Consider the following 5307-nt stretch of genomic DNA (forward strand, 5'->3'; position numbering starts at 1 on the left):
CATGATTACCTTTCATTTTGATTTTCACAGCTTTTTGTTGTTTCAGTTCAACACCCAACACATCATAGAGGGCCGTCAACTCAATTAGGGCTAAATGGCAAACTTTCTTCATGTCCTGGGGTGCGAGGTCACCAATCCTTGTGGTGCCTGTTTTGTCTTTTGGCAATCTGAAATTCTAAAATAAATACCATGAATATAGTAAAGGTTTACTGTACTGAATCCCTTTTGTAAGGCAAGAAGAAAAAATAAATGTAACTACAGAAAGAAGTTATACTCAGAATAAGTGACTACAAGCCACGGTAGAACTTCTCCAGGAAGACTGAAGAGCCATCCTGTCATAAAGATGGTCCCCAAAGCTGTGGGGAGTTCAAAAGTCAACAACCAAAGTCTGAAAGACAATGGAACCAGACGGTGTGCTGGGAGTACCCACGTCAGTGGCTCAGAGGACAAGAGAGACAGTGAGGCCAAAGCAGAAAAAAACTTCTAGTTCCCTGACCTTCAAGAACCAAGGAAAGTTAAAAGTCAAACCCTAACCATGATGGGGGTAGAGGAGGAGGAAGACTGAGGGGAGGTGAAAGAAGAGGAGGAAGAGAAAGAGGAATAGTAACCATGAGTGTGTGCTGAGAACGGGACAAGTACCCTTTACATACATTACACATCTTTTATTTGTCACACACACACAAAAAAAGACAAGTAAGATTAGTACAGAAAGGCTACATAGCATTGGGGGAGGGGAAGGGGGACAAAGGGGCAGCTAAGGGCAGGGACTTTAGAGCCAGAATGTCTACTAGTCATCTAGCCACTTACTAGCTGTGTGACTTATGGCAATGACCTAACCTTTCTTTCTATAAAATGGGAGGAGGAGGAGGAGGAGGAGGAGGCCACGTAGTTCAGAGGGCGGCTGTAAGGTTTAAATGCCCAGCACTTCCCAAGAGGTGGTTGCTATTACAGGTTGAGCATCCCTTACCCCCGAAATGCTTGGGACCAGAAATTTCAGATTTCAGGTGTTTTTCAGATTTTAGAATATTTCCATATGTATATATCTTGGGGATAGGACTCAAGATTAAACACATAATTCATGTATGTTTCATATACACATAGGCTGATGGTAATTTTATAAAATATTTTCACTAATTTTATTTCATGCACAGAAAAAAGTACTTATGTGTGGAATTTTCCACTTATGGTATCATGTCAGCACTCAAAAAGTTTCGGATTTTGGAGCATTTAAGAATTCGGGTTTTCAGATTAGGGAAGTTCACCTATATTATTACTTTTACCAGTGAATAAACTGAGACTTTAAGATATTACTCAGGACCACAGGCAAATAAGTGGTGCATTTGTTTTTTGCCTTTCTCATATACCATCTACTACCTATTCAGCCTCTTTTAACATTAAACACATTAAATATAAGAAAACAAACCACAGGGTAAAAACATGAATTTCCCTAACATATGTAATACAAATTACAGCCCCATTGTGTTTATCCACTACTAAAACAATGATCATTCTCTAGGAGTTTGGGTTTGCCCTTGACTTTCTCATTAAATTGCTTATTAACTGATTCAACTGATTCCATTTTGTTCCCTTTGCTTTGCTGATTTTTGTCCCATATCATTAACACCTCATGGTCAAAGCACTAGGGAAAAAGACATGTCTAAAGCAGTAATTCTCAAAGTGTGGTCCGGGGACCCATGGGAGCACCCAATACCCCTCCGAGAAGTGCAAGAGGTCAAAACTATTTTAATAATTAGCACTAAGACATTATTTTGCCTTATACACTCCCATTGTCTCATGAGTGTAGAGTGCAGTTTTCCAGATGTGGCGTATGCTATTGCAACAGAACAAATGCAGACGTGAATATGAGAATACAACTGACCTCCACTGTAGCCAGACATTAGAGACTTGTTAAAATTAAAACCATGCTACACTTGTTTCAGAAAATATGGCTATTTTCCATTTTTAAAAGGTATCTGTGTTAATTACAATATTATTACTTTAAATGGATTAGTTTTTTTTTAATTTCTCAATTTTAATTTCTGATCTGGTAAATATCCATACTATAACCTACATACACAAAAGCTTTTTGAGGTCCTCAATAATTTTTCGGAGCATAAGCACTGTGAGGCCAAACTGTCTGAGAGGCACTCTCCTAGAGCAATTCCTTAAACCTACAACTTTTGGTAATTGAGCAGCTAATTCTTTTCAAGCAAACTCAGCTCCAAGAGAGCCTTCAAGTCCAACGTAAGAGAAAAGGTGTCTTTCTTAACTTTTTGTAATATATTTTTTTTTTCCTAGAGAACATTAAATAAAACAGCAATAGATATCATTGAAGACGGAGCCTAAGTGACTTTCCAGCAGCAGCAGGGATGGCCTCCGTGGTGTAGCGCACAGGAGTTAAAGTGGAGCCACACTGCAGGGGCAAATCCTGTCTTCATCACGTTAGCTCTGCTCCCTATGTCACCGTCTGTGCCTCAGCCTCTTTGGTTGTGGTGAGGACCAAATGGCACATAACACTCAAGAAATATTAAGTTATTATTACTATATTTTTTCACACAGCTTTTTAAATAATGTCAACATTTCGTGGGTTCCCTTTTCTCCTATATATTATGGCAAGGTAAGAAAAAAATAAGGATAGTACTCATATTTGATAAGTGGTTTCACATTACATTCCACAAAAGTCACAACAGGTTAAGAATTATTATGGCATAATCGAGGTGGGGAAACTGAGGCTCGGTAAAGAGGCTTAATGATGGCCACACAGACGGCAATGTAGCAAGATACAAATTCTGATCTTCTAAATCCTAAGTTCAGTAACCGTTCTGTTCTACTCCATGTTCCCCTTCCACCACGGTAGGCAGGGAGAGATCTAGGTTGATGGGTGTTGATGTGTGTTGTGTGGGTGGGCCACACCTTAATCACCTCTGTAACCCCACTGCACCGTAGACCGGGCACACGACAGGTGCTTTGTCATGGTCTACTGGATGAACATCCTACAGGGACAGAAGCACAGAATCAAACTCAGTGAGGTGAAGGGGCCACTGGCTTGATGTTCTCCTGATTTTCTGTGATTTGTACTGAGCTGCAGTTTACAAATCAAATAAAACTCGTCACATTTCTCTTATGCTTAGCCAGATATTTCGGCTAATGGTTTTGTTTTCTGAACGGCTGAACCAACCATATTTATCATCATTTTTTTTTTTAAAGTCCTAAATGTTTCATTAAAATCAGTTGCTTTTGGTCTAATAAGCCAAACACATGTAATACAATCATCGAAAGCATTACCCAAGGTAAATGTTTAGAGAAACCTGAAATATTACTAACTCAAACATTTGATTTACCTAGCAATATATGTCATGAGCTTATTTATTTATTTATTTAAACATTGTGCTTAATGAAGAAGTTAGTTCTTTAACCCAATGTTTAATTCATAGCAGCAGCCTTAAATATTTATGAAGTTTCCTGCCGTTTTTTTGTTTAGTTAATAGACCGAATGGTTCACAGTTCGTTGGCTAAGAGAAGGTAGTGGAATTTCAGCAAGAGAAAAGTTCTTTACCTTTTGAAAAATGTGTTTAAAGAATCAAATGTTTTTCAAAAAAATATAAGGTCATTGGTTCCCGCATGTTACCATACATTAACTAGGTAGCTTTTCACGACTGTACCCGTCTATTATAGGACTTGCGATACAAGGAGCCCTCAGGCACTTCATCAGTAATGACGAACTTGATTTTTTTTAGTCATCAAATCACTCTAGCTTTGACTTGAAAAGCAAGAGAAAAAGCTTCAAAAGCTTAGTCATTAAAGTCAAGCCTCAGCACGTCATGTAATCTAATTTGTTTCCCTGCATAAAAAATAGGGTTAAGAATATCTACCTCATAGAGATCATTTGATAAATAAATATTTACGGTGCATACTTTCTGAGCTATAATGTGTATACAATAAACAGTAGCTAAATTTTCAAACTAAAGCACATTGAAGGTTATAAAACCTGCTCTCCAAATTTAAGAGGAGAAATTTGAATCCACTGTGAGAGATCATAAAGAATTAACAAAGACTGAGCAATGCTGTAAGAAAAGGCAGTGAATATGTAATGAGATCAACAGAGAACGATGTATTACATGAAGCCTACTGCTTATTTACAGAAGCAGGCCAGCATGGAGTAGAAACGGAACTTGAGGTTTTATCTGCTTAGACACCTGCCTCAGAGTAGCGAATACAAATATTCATGTCACCAACCAGATGAAGGACTTGTAGAATCTTTACAATGTTCCCATGCCTTCTAGAAGAGCTTTTTTAAAAACGTTATATAGATGAATAGATGCATAGATACATAAATAAGTGAATAGATTGATAAGTGTCAAAAACATGTAACTTAATAGCTCAAAAGATATTTTTATATATCTTATCTAATAAAAGTTCACAATCAGGAAAGACTTAACAGGAAAGCTAGACATTCAGCTAGACTCTAAAGGATAGATTAAGGTTTCCTTGGCAAATATGGAACAACAGAGGGGTGGAAATGGAGAGGCCATTTTACACTTGGGGCACAACATGGAACAAAATCAAGAGGGCAGGTGGACACAAATTAGTTTGTTAAACAGAGAATAAAATAGCAGAGGCTAGGGGCACAGTGGCTCCTGCCTGTAATTCATAATCCCAGCTACTCAAGAGGCTGAGGCAGGAGGATTACTTGAGGCCAGGAGTTTAAGACCAGCCTGGGCAACATAGCAAGACCCCATTTCTAAAAAAATAAAATACTTAGCCGGGCATGGTCATGTGAGTCTGTAGTCCCAGCTACTCTGGAGGCTTCGGCCCAGGAATTCATCCAGCCTTGGGGGACAAAGCGGGACCCTGTCTCTTAAAAAAAAAAAAATGGCAGAGGATGTCTTGTTTTGAAACCTCTTAAGTGGAGATTAATTATTCCATTGTTTGAGTCAACAACTTAAAACTCAACAATGTCTTCATTCTGTTTAATTACATTTTACTATCCTTCAATTTAAAATGTTTCCATCTTTTGAGATGAAGACTATCACTTCAAAAGCATACTTTCCTAAGGATTGTCTGGAGTGTGGATCATCACTTTAGGCCAAATTTTGCATATCCCTTTACCTGTTCCACTAGGTATAAAAAAAGATTTTTAAAAACATATGAGAAAGCCTGAAAACAATTCAGATGTCCATCATTAGGGGATTGATTGAATAAATTATGATACATCCTCACGATGGAGTACAATGTACATATTAATATAAAAAGGAATGAGAAATATTTCTCTACTATTATGGTATGATCTCCGGAATATACTGCTAG

At 37.9% G+C, this 5307-nt stretch overlaps 1 protein-coding gene across 1 annotated transcript in view; it reads right to left on the reverse strand.

Moving 5' to 3' along the window:
- The window catches only part of ARHGAP18 (Rho GTPase activating protein 18), a 175545-nt gene that overhangs the window by 48683 nt on the left and 121555 nt on the right, over nucleotides 1-5307 (reverse strand). The gene's annotated exons all lie outside the window — the stretch shown is intronic.

This window comes from Propithecus coquereli, unplaced genomic scaffold (genome assembly GCF_000956105.1).
Source record: "Propithecus coquereli isolate 6110/MARCELLA unplaced genomic scaffold, Pcoq_1.0 Scaffold68, whole genome shotgun sequence".
Lineage (NCBI taxonomy): Eukaryota > Metazoa > Chordata > Mammalia > Primates > Indriidae > Propithecus > Propithecus coquereli.